The sequence below is a fragment of the Oryctolagus cuniculus genome, chromosome X (assembly GCF_964237555.1).
Source record: "Oryctolagus cuniculus chromosome X, mOryCun1.1, whole genome shotgun sequence".
Classification (NCBI taxonomy): Eukaryota; Metazoa; Chordata; class Mammalia; order Lagomorpha; family Leporidae; genus Oryctolagus; species Oryctolagus cuniculus.
Window position 1 is genome coordinate 2,254,410 of NC_091453.1, and position 12,122 is coordinate 2,266,531.

Here is a 12,122-nt window from a genome sequence, read left to right on the forward strand (position 1 = left end):
TGGGCCCTGCACCCCATGGGAGACCAGGAGAAGCACCTGGCTCCTGCCTTCGGATCTGCACAGCACTGTCCGTGGCAGCCATTTGGGGAGTGAACCAATGGAAGGAAGACCTTTCTCTCTGTCTCTCTCTCTCTCACTGTCTGTAACTCTACCTGACAAATAAAAAAAGACATATTTATAAAAATGGCCTGATGAACTATATCAGGATCTGCTACTATGATGATAGAGAACTCCTAAAGGAGTTTCCCTGCCAATAGCAGCTTCCCGAGAGAATCAGAAGAGGTAAGTAAAACATGTCTGCCATAAAGTACAGCCACCTTGATATGACAAAAGCAAAGATTTATCATTTTGTCTTTTGAAGAGGTATTTGAGGTCTTCAGTTTGTTCCCAAGAGTAGGCAGACTCATCCTCTGAATGCAGCTGTGAAGACACAAGAGGCAGAAGTTTAATCCTTGATCAATGCACCCAGCTCGGAATGCCCTGTAAATTAAGTGCAGTAGGAGTGCTAAGTAGCACCTCGTAAGATTCCTTCTATTATGGTGGTTTCTCAGAAGGGGATCCTTCCTTCCAAGACATTAATAAAAGCAGGTGTCCTGAGGGAGATGAGCTGCTGATGACTCTTGGGATCTGGCACTGGGAGAATTCTGCTGCCCAGTCTCATCCATAGAGCCTTTTGCACCTGACCTAGAATAGTAGTATTCTCTATCTCATCTTGAGTTTCCAAATCAAAGAGGATGTCAGAAATCAGGAAGGGTCTTCCATATAGCATCTGAGATTAAGCTTTAAAGCAGCCTTAGGTGCCATGCTCATCCTGAGGAGGGCAGTCTCTTGGCAAAGCTTAGCTAGAATTTTCCTAAGACTATGATTAGCTGTTCAGTTTTACCTGATGATTCAGGTCTCTAAGAGGCATGGAGATGATAAGAGATGCCTAGAGCAGTTGCTGCCTGCTGAGTTATTTTAGACACAAATGAGGTCCATTGTCACTCTGGAGTGAGGGTGGAAGGCCAAAGTGAAGAATTCTTTCCTTTAATAGAGCTTGGGATACTTCTTGTGCCTTTTCTATTCAAGCAGGAAAACCTTCTATCCATCCTGTGTAATTATTTGCTGAAGGCATGTTCCTCTTCTTTGCATAGGACTAAAGGAGGAGGCTTGATGCCACCTCCAGGGTTATTTTACAAACAGGGACAGGGATGAGTTACTTCCCTTGCAGTTCTTTCCCTCCAAATACCTGAGAACTATTTGCATCAGGACTGCTCTTCCTAGGTGGGTAGAATCACGCATTTCCTTAACAATTTTCCATCGAGAGGCCATTGGGAACATAACCTTATGATGTAAAATCCACCACCCATTGGCATCGTTAATGTAAGCTCATTGCTGGGAGCACTCTGTCTCAGTCTTGGTATGTGAGGCATTAAAGTCATTTCTAGAACCTGCTGTGTAGCTCCTCTTTTTGGTATCTTATCTGATAATGCATTTTCTCTGCTAACAGGAGTACCTTTCTTCTGGTGTGCCCTGCAGTGGATGACAGCCACTTCTAAAGGTTCCAGTACTGCCTGAAGAAGAGTTAATCTCTCTTCTTTTCCATATTTAATGGGAGAGATATTTGCAGGCAGTAGACCTCTTTCCAAATTGCTGCACGTGCAAGTAGCATGAGAAAAGCATATTTGAGTAAGTTCAGCCTTTTGAGCTGAAGTGTTAGATGGCAATGCCTGCGCTTCTATCACCTGTGTAAGACCCACTGTGGCGTATCCTGCTTTCCTAACCCCTTCCTGCATAACGCTACGGCATCAGTCACCCACTCAACATCTGGATTTTCCAGAAGTTCATCTTGCAGCTGAGGCCTGCTGAAATGGACCTGCACCTGCTGGATGATTTCTGCACAGGAAAGAATTAATTCTTCAGTACTTTCAGAAGGCAATATGGTAGCTGGATTAAGGACTGGGCATACCTTGAGAGGTACCTCATGGGAGTCTAACAAAAGAGCCTGATATTTTGTAATGCATTCTTCTCTTAGCCATTGATGTCCTTCAATCTCTAGGACCCTTTTCACTTAGTGTGGAGTTTGAACTTCAGGTGGCTGGCCCAAAGTCAGCTCGGTGGTTTCCCTCACTGAAAGTGCCATATCAGCAGCTGCCCGTAAGCGTGCTGGCCATCCTGCAGCCACTGAATCTTGCTATTTAGAAAAACAGGTCACTGGTTGTAGAAGTAGACCCAATTTTTGAGTCAGTATGCCTAGAACTATCCCACTTCTCTGCTACAAAGTGAATGGCTTGTCCAAGCTGGGGATTCCTGGAGCTTCTGTTAATAGGTTTCTAAAACTCTTTGGCAGGCTTCCTATTGTTCTCTGGTCCTGTGAAGTGGGTCTCTGTCAGAACCCTTCTCATATGAACTCTCATATGAGGCTTTGCTATCAACTTGAATCCTGAAGTTCACATTCTACAGAAACTTGTCATTTGCAGGAATATCAGCTTCCCCTTTGTGGTGGTGGTCTTACACATAACAGAACCTTTCTCTTTGGTGAAAGAGCACACTTTCCTGGAGTCAGAATGTATCCTAAGTAGTTTGCCTCTTGTTTAGAAATCTGAGCTTTGGTAGGGGAAATTCTGTATCCCTCTTTTCCTAAAAAAGTTGAATATTTTGAAGGTATTTCCATTTGAATCCTCCTTGGAGGAGTTGCAAATGAGAATATCATCTACATATTGTAAATTGCCCTATCTTTAACTGGAGCTCTCTGAGTTAAACTTAGAAACAATTGAGAGAAGATAGCACATTTCTTTCAAGCAAAGGAGTTGGGCAATGAGAGTCACCAAGACCTAGTGAGAGATAAGAACATCTTCTATTTGACAAAGTAAAGACAAAGTAAATTTCCTGGAACAAGGTTTACCATCAACTTCCCTAGTAATACAGCTTTTGAGGTTTGGGGTCCTACATGGGAAGACAGCACAGTGACTCCCAAATGTCAATTAGAAAAGTAACACTCTTCAGGACAGTGCTGTGGTGTAGTGGGTAATGCAGCCTCCTGCAGTGCTGGCATCCCATATGGGTGCCAGTTCAAGTCCTGGCTGCTCCACTTCCAATCCAGCTCTCTGCTGTGGCCTGGGAAAGCAGTAGAAGATGGTCCAGGTGCTTGGGCCTCCGCACCCACATGGGAGACCTAGAAGCAGCTCCTGGCTCCTGGCTTCGGATTGCTCAGCTCTAGCTGCTGTGGCCAATTGGGGAGTGAACCAGCAAATGCAAGACCTCTCTCTCTCCCTGTAACTCTGCCTTTCAAATAAATAAATAAATCTTTAACAAAAGAAGAAAATTAACACTCTTACCTATGACATCAGTAATCACCCAAGGCTCTTGGCATGAGATGCTTAGGCTGTCGGAGCCTTCTGAATCCTCCCCATCAGTCTTCAGACAAGGCCATGAGCAAAGTGGAAGTTCTCTCCTCTCTTCAGAGAAGAGGACACTGCCCCTTTGATGACCACTTCTCTTGCAGTGGGGCACAGACCAGAGATCCTTCATGGAGGGACACCCTTTGCACCAGTGTCCTGGCTTTCTACACCCGAAACGCTCTCCTGCGGGCTTTTTGGCCAGACAAGAATGCCTCCTGGGCTGATGCTGGGGTTGCTGGGCAATGCTTAAAGCACCTGCTACCCTATGAACGTGCTCTCTGGACTGCGTCCCGTGTTGAAGCATCCTTTCGTCTTTAGCCCTGTCTTTACATTAAACATCTTAAATTTTATTTTTACCATTTGTCTCATGGGAATTTGAGGTCCCATGAACAGTTTCTGAAACATTACCCTTAGGAGTGAGTCCACAGGAATGGATGCAGAACTGTAGAACCTGAAAAAAAAGTAGACATGGGTCTCTGGGAGCCCAGTTATGCTTAAGCATGACTTAAATCCCTTGTATTAGATGTAATTTGGCACCTCAGAACCTCATTTTTACACCCCAAAGTGGGGTTTCCTGTTCCAGCCCACTTGGGGGTTCCTCTGATCTGGATCTGGGGTATTACCAATACCCAATGCCCCTTTAATTTTCCTAACCACTGCACCTAGGGTAACTAGCCACTAGGGGGCAGTGTCGCCATTGCTAACATGCCAGTACATCAGAGAATGCAATTGCATCTATGAAAATGGGGGCATTTATCCAGTGCCTCAAATGACCGTGAGGGCTGTCACAACCACCACTAGAGATAGACCTCCAAGGGGCATTGTACCTCATGCCTACAGGCTAAGCTCCAGGGAGATAGAAACCAGCATACAACTAAGACCAGCCATCAGATTTATCTTAAACCCTGAAACTCCAGAACCCCAAGAATTTTGGGGGGCTTACACTGCTACTCAGAGTATTTAACTTCTAGGGGGCCTCAAATCCCATGCCTAGATTATATGCTCTAGCAACGTGCCAGCATCCAAGCACTTCAGTTGGAGGAGCTGAGAAATCCCACCATCTGAATTTCTTGAAGCTGACACCTACAGTGAGAGAGGGATTGACTGTGTATGAAATATCAGGTCCCATCTGACTAGCAGAAACCACATTCATACACCAGGAACCAAAAGCCAACTGCATTTTAAACCTGCTTTCCTCACAGCTACTTAGTGGTCCCAGAGCAGACCGGCTGCAATGGCTATTAAACGTGGCTGGCACTGGTCTGTTCCTGGATAGGGAGGGCCCTGCTTCCCCACTTTTGACAGAGAAGAAAGCCCCATTCCTTTGGAGGCTGGCTGCAACAACTAGATAACAGGGATGGCTCTTCACTGTTCCCCCTTCCAGTAAGCAACGGGGATTGTGGGGGAGACACGCAGTGAGCATCAGACAATATAGAGAACAGTGGCAGGTTGGGCATGTGTCATCCAGCAGTCACCGCTCAGTGCTAAGAACTGACCTGCTCATCAGCAAACGCTAGCTCTGAAAATACACTACCAAAAGGTGTGCACAATCAAAGACAATGTTTCCTGGCTGCTGATGAACAATGCCAAAAAATCCCAGCGTCTCTTTTTAACAATGTTTCCAGCTTGAGGCTGAGGCTGGCCTCCAAGTATCACCAAGTCGGAAAAGGAGCACGGACATTTGCATTTCAAAAGCTTGACCCCTTCAATGAAAAAAAACCTTTACACTGACCAGGTGGTTTCCCCAAAACAGGAGGAGGCTGCAACTGAGTTTTATTCACTCACTGCTGCTTTGGAGTTACGCACTCCTGGCCAGACGCTCATTATCATGATGTGGGCAATGAATTGATTAATTTTGCATCCAGGCTCTTCTCTCCCACAAAGCTAGAAACACTAAGTGGAGACTGGTATTGTGTGCAAACAGCAGCAGTTCATTTGGCAGTGAGGGAAAACATGCATAAGTGTGGGCCGCCCTATGCAAAGAAATATACAACAGGAATGGGAAAACGAGGGAGGAGAGGGAACGGAAAACAGTACCTGCAGCAGGGAAGGGCTCTCCGAGAACAGACAGGCAGGAGAGTGAAAATGTTCTGGCCGTGCCCTGAAGTCCAGGCGCTGAAAAGTCGAGCTCTTTTATGGAAAAGACTGGCGTGCCACCTTTAACGGTCCGCAGCAAATACGTGTTCACCATGTAATGAAAAAGAAAATTTACTGTCACGGAATACATACATTCTGAGTCGAATGTGACCACTTTGGAACATTTCCCAAGACTTACTACAAGTTGTTTGCTTTGTGTCTCCCAGGCCTAGCACACTCATACTCTGCCCTGAGTAAATCTTCTATTACCCTGTTTGTATAGAGCCTGTTTGATTTCTGTCCACAGTGGATACATATCGATAGGTATCTGCCATATGCACACACGCAAATGCCAGACAAGCAAGAGCGTCTGTATAATGAGAGGATGACCTTCTAATTCCTATTCTTCTACAATGATTTAAGCACTTCCAGGATTGGGGTCAACCTTGCTGAAACACCAGCACTGTCCTCTCTTCTATGTGAGTGTTTATGACATTCTCACGACACCACCATCACCGCCACAATCACCTATAAGTTGGTGAGAGAACAAAACTGGTATCTCACTCCCATTTACTGATATTATGGAAATTAATCCAAACAGGAAAGTATGCACAGAATGAACAATTTTAAATGACATCTTTGCCTTAAGAACTGTTATTAAAGTTAAACCGTCTCACATTCAAAATAATCACTAAGTCTTAACAATAGGAAGAACAACTTTCTTTTTATATTTTTTATGTTTGCTTTCTCTCTACCCCTCCCCCTTCAAAAATTACTGGGATTATTCTTTGATAGGTGAAGAGAAAGAACCTATAATTATTTCTAGTGTCAGAAATGGAGAGAAATTTGACAGGAACACTCAACCTATCAATGAGCTTGTAACAGGTCATATCTATTCATCTGGGTTAATGTCAGGCACAATTAATTATTGAATAGTCTAATTGTTTCTTGATCTAGTTAACTTTTCATTTGAGTGGTAGGACCTGAATCCCAATTAGAATGCCGAGTAGAAAATAACAAATGTGTAAGTTGTACAGCCAGTGAATTTGAGGTATAAGAAGGGAAGGAAAAAAGCAAATGTTTTTTATCTCTATAAAGAGGCAGCACGGGCAAAAACTGTCCTGTTCTTTTCCAATGTTCTACCTATGCCCTAAGGAGGAGCAAAGAGGAGCTTTGGTGAGGAGAGGAAAGGAGAGAAGGAGGAATACAGTTTTGTCCTGGCCTACAGGTTATTTTTCAAGCAAGATACTTTTCTATTTCTCTATATTTCCCTTTCATGTTTTAAAAGTCCCCCCACTCTCACCTTCTTGCCATCTGATCATTCTAGACGACTGATACATGATGGTGATACAGCAGCCAGATAAAAGCAATGCTTGGTTTGGTTTCTTGACATATTATTGGTAGCCTTGTCTTGCTCTGAGACTGTCTGCACAGCATAGACAGATGAACTGCCCAATCAGAATGAGCTGAAGTACCCTAGAACAATAATGGTAATATTCTCAGCTACTTATTATAAGCCTTCACAATACATTCCTTGTTTGACAAGTACATTTTACTCTTTTGGTTCATCAGAATGTTATATTGAATCATTGTGGGAGATGGTGAGCCTTCATGCATACTAAGTATAGCAGTTAGGAATGCATTCACCTGCAAATAACAACAGCCAATTTATCTACTAGATGCTAGGCAAAAGTGTGAAGTACTTTTAAAAATTGTTTTTATTTATCTAAAACAGTTATAGAGAGAGGCAGAGAGAGATCTTCCATCTGCTGGTTCAATCCCCAGATGGCCACATTGGTCAGGCCTAAACCAGGCCAAAGCCGGGAGCCAGGACAAAGGAGCCAGGAGCTTCTTCCTGGTCTCCCACATGGGTGCAGCGGCCCAAGGACTTGGGCCATCTTCTACTGCTTTCCCAGGCCATAGCAGAGAGTTGGATCCGAAATGGAGCAGCCAGGACTTGAACCAGCTACGCCAGAGTGCCAGCCCCATGAAGCTCTTTTAAAGTATGATTTCTCCTCAACAATGCTGACAGATAATTTTTAATCAGTCTATGTTTTAGGTAGTGAAAGTGAAATCCAGAGTAGTTAAGTAACTTGTCCAAGGACACACCTTAAAATAATAACATCCCAGTATTTTTCAAGCCAGTAAACAGACTTTTTTGTCTTCAAAAATTTTGTGGAAAATGTGTATTTTGACAAAAATTATGCATGATTTCAAACTTTTTTTGCACCAAACACATACTAACTCATTATAACATATCTGAACAAGATTATTTTGAGACACTAAGAAAGATAAGACACCAGTTTGAAAAGAACTCCTATGAGAGCAACATGAATTCTGCCCAAACTGCAGCAAGAACAAACATCCAACTTACGATGAAGCTTGGCTGGAAGAACAGTGGAATAACTGATACTCTATGAAAAGCTTGTGGGGATGAAGCCACAAAGAAATCAACAGTTTACAAGTGGTTAACTCTTTAAATTTGCTTCAAATTTATGAGAGAGAGAGAGAGAGAGAGAAACACTACTAGTTCAATGCCCAAATGCCTACAAAGCAGGAGCTGGGTCAGAGCTGAAGCTAGGAGCCAGCAACACAATCTAGGTCTCCCATGGGTGTGACAGGAACCCAGCTACTTGAGCCATCACTACTGCCTCCTACGGTCTGCATTAGCAGGAAGCTGGAGTCAGGAGCCAGAGCCAGGAATTCAACATAGGCACTGCAATACAGAACACAGGTACCTTTTTTTTTAATTTTTATTTAATAAATATAAATTTCCAAGGTACAGATTTTTGATTACAGTGGCTGTCCTCCCCCCCATAACTTCCCTCTCACCCGCAACCCTCCCATCTCCCACACCCTCTCCCAACCCATTCACATCAAGATTCATTTTCAATTCTCTTTATATACAGAAAGTCAATTTAATATATATTAAATAAAGCTTTCAACAGTTTGCATCCACACAGAAACACAAAGTGTAAAATACTGTTTGAGTACTAGTTATAGCATTACTTCACATTGTAAAACACATTAAGGACAGAGATCCTACATGAGGAATAAGTGCACAGTGACTCCTGTTGTTGACTTAACAAATTGACACTCTTGTTTATGGCATCAGTGATCTCCCTAGGCTTTTGTCATGAGTTGCCAAGGCTACGGAGGCCTTTTGAGTTCACCGACTCTGATCATATTTAGACAAGGTCATAGTCAAAGTGGAAGTTCTCTCCTCCCTTCAGAGAAAGGTACCTCCTTCTTTGATGGCCCGTTCTTTCCACTTTGATCTCACAGAGATCTTTCATTTAGGTTTTTTTTTTTTTGCCAGAGTGTCTTGGCTTTCCATGCCTGAAATACTCTCATGGGCTTTTTAGCCAGATCTGAAGGCCTTAAGGGCTGATTCTGAGGCCAGAGTGTTGTTTAGGACATCTGCCATTCTATGAGTCTGCTGTGTATCCTGCTTCCCATGTTGGATCGTTCTCTCCTTTTTAATTCTTTCAGTTAGTATTAGCAGACACTAGTCTTGTTTGTGTGATCCCTTTGACTCTTAGACCTATCATTATGATCAATTGTGAACTGAAATTGATCACTTTGACTAGTGAGATGGCATTGGTACATGCCACCTTGATGGGATTGAATTGGAACCATTTGGGGCAAGTCAGCTTGAGCTTGTCCCAAATTGTATATCTTCTCCCTATCTTATTCCCACTCTTATTTTTAACAGATCACTTTTTGCCAGGATTTTATTGAGGATTTTTGCATCTATGTTCATCAGGGACATTAGTCTGTAATTTTCTTTCAGTGCTGCATCTTTTTCAGGCTTAGGAATTAAGGTGATGCTGGCTTCATAGAATTTAGGAGGATTCCCTCTTTTTTGATTGTTCTGAATAGTTTGAGAATTGCAGTTAGTTCTTCTTTAAATGTCTGGTAGCATTCAGCAGTGAATCCATCTATTCCTGGGCTTTTCTTTGTTAGGAGGGACTTTATGACTGTTTCAATTTCTGTCTCAGTTATGGGTCTGTTTAGGTTTTCTATGTCTTCATGGTTAAATTTAGGTAGGTTGCATGTGTCCAGGAATCTATCCATTTCTGATGGATTTCTCTGTTTGCTGGCATACAAGTCTTTGTAGTAATTTCTGATGACGCTTTTTGTTTCTGTGCTGTCTGTTGTTGCATTTCCTTTTTGATCTCTGATTTTATTGATTTGGGTCTTTTCTTTTTTTAGTTAGTTGGGCCAATGGTGTGTCAATTTTATTTATTTTTTCAAAAAGCCAGCTCTTCGTTTGGCTCATCTTTTGTAATTTTTTAAAATTCAATTCTGTTGATTTCTTCTCTGATTTTAATTATTTCTCTTCTCCTACTAGTTTTGGGTCTGGTTTTCTGCAGTGTTTCTAGATCCTTGAGATGCACTGAAAGCTCATTTATTTGGTGCCTTTCCAATTTCTTGATGTAGGCACCTATTGTTATAAACTTTCCTCTTAACACTGCTTTTGCTGTATCCCATAAGTTTTGATATGTTGTGTTGTTATCTCATTTACTTCCAGAAAGTTTTTTATTTCTCTTTTGATTTCTTCTATGACCCAGTGTTCATTCAGGAGCATGTTGTTCAGTCTCCATGTGTTTGCTTGTGCTCTAGGGATTCCTGAGTTGCTAATTTCCAACTTCATTCCACGGTGGTCTGAGAAGCTGCATGGTATGATTCTAATTCTTTTGAATTTTCTGAGACTTGCTTCATGGCCTAGTATGTGGTCAATCCTGGAGTAGGTTCCATGCACTGCTGAGAAGAATGTAAATTCTTTAAGTGTAAGATTAAAAGTTCTGTAGGCATCTGTTAGATCCATTTGGGTTATAGTGTTGATTAAATCTGCTGTCTCCTTGGTGATCTTCTGTCTGGTTGATCTGTCTATTTCTGAGAGTGGAGTACTGAAGTCCCCCAATACTATTTTATTGGAGTCTAAGTCTCCCTTTAAATCCCTTAACATATCTTTTAAATAAACCGGTGCCCTGTAATTAGGTGTATATACATTGATAATAGTTACATCTTTCCTGTTGAATTGATCCCTTAATCATTATATAGTGCCCCTTTTTGTCTCTCTTAACAGTTTTTGTGTTAAAGTTTACTTTGCTTACTATTAAGATGGCTACGCAAGCTCTTTTTTGGTTTCTGTTGGCATGGAATATCTTCTTCCAACCTTTCACTTTCAGTCTGTATGCATCTTTGTTGGAAAGATGTGTTTTTTGTAAGCAGCAAATAGATGGGTTTTGTTCCTTAATCCATTCAGCCAGTCTGTGTCTTTTAACTGGAGAGTTGAGGCCATTAACGTTCAATGTGACTATTGATACGTAGTAACTTTGCCCTGCCATTTCCCCAAAGATATTTCTAATATATGCTTTGAACTTCCTGTGATCTTTAATTGGGTGGTTTTCTTCCTTTACCTTCTTTCATATTGATGACCGTGTTTCTGTGTATCTGTGTGTAACACATCTTTAAGCATCTTTTGCAGGGCTGAACGAGTGGTGACAAATCCTTTCAATTTCTGTTTGCTATGAAAGGTCTTTATTTCACCTTCATTCACACATGAGAGCTTTGCAGGATATAATATTCTGGACTGGCAGTTTTTTTTCTCTTAGTTCTTGGGCTGTATCTCGCCATTCCCTCCTAACTTGTACAGTTTCTGATGAGAAATCTGCTGTGAGTCTAATTGGAGATCCTCCGAGAGTAATCTGACGTTTCTCTCTTGCACATTTTAAAATCTTTTCTTTATGTTTCACTGTGGTGAGTTTGATTACAACTGTTGTGGTGAGGGTCTCTTTTGGTCATGTTTATTAGGGGTTCTATGAGCTTCCTGTACTTGGATGTCTCTGTCCTTCTCCAAAGCTGAGAAGTTTTCTGCTAGTATCTCACTAAAAAAGCCTTCTAATTCTTCCTCTCTCTCCATGCCTTCAGGAACTCCTAGAACCCGAATGTTGGGTTTTTCAATAGTATCCTGTAGATTCCCAACAATATGTTTTAGATTTCTAATTTCCTCTTCTTTTCTTTGGTTTGACTGTATACTTTCCTGTGCTCTGTCTTCTAAGTCCGATATTCTCTCTTCTATCTCACTGATTGTTTTTAAGGCTCTCAAATGCGTTTGTCATTTGTTCTATTGAATTCTGCATTTCATTTTGATTTCTCTTCACTATCACAATTTCATGTTCTAGTAGATTCCTCATTTCATTTTGATTCCTCCTTACGATTTCATTTTCACAAGAGAAATTTTCTATCCTGTCCAGTCTGGATTTCTGTAGTTCACTGTGGTGGAATGAGAAGGCTATGCCAAGGTGGCCATTGGCAAGTGAGCATCAGTTACTCAGGGATGGCTTTGGAAACTGCCTTGCAACAGACTGTGATTGGATGGCTTTGGAAACTGCTTGGCAACAGGCTGTGATTGGATGGATTTGAAACTGCCTGGCAACAGGCTGTGACTGGATGGCTTTGGAAACTGCCTAGCAACAGGCTGTGATTGGTTGGGGCATAGATCGCCCCTTGACCAGATTGGCTGGTCTTGTCTATATAAGATGTTCTACCAACTGAAATAAATGAGTCTGCCGGCTGCTCGCCTCAAGCCTGCTTTCACCCGACTCCCAGGGTCTGTGTGGTGACTCCGTGCCTCTTGCCCCCACCACGCTGCTCCTC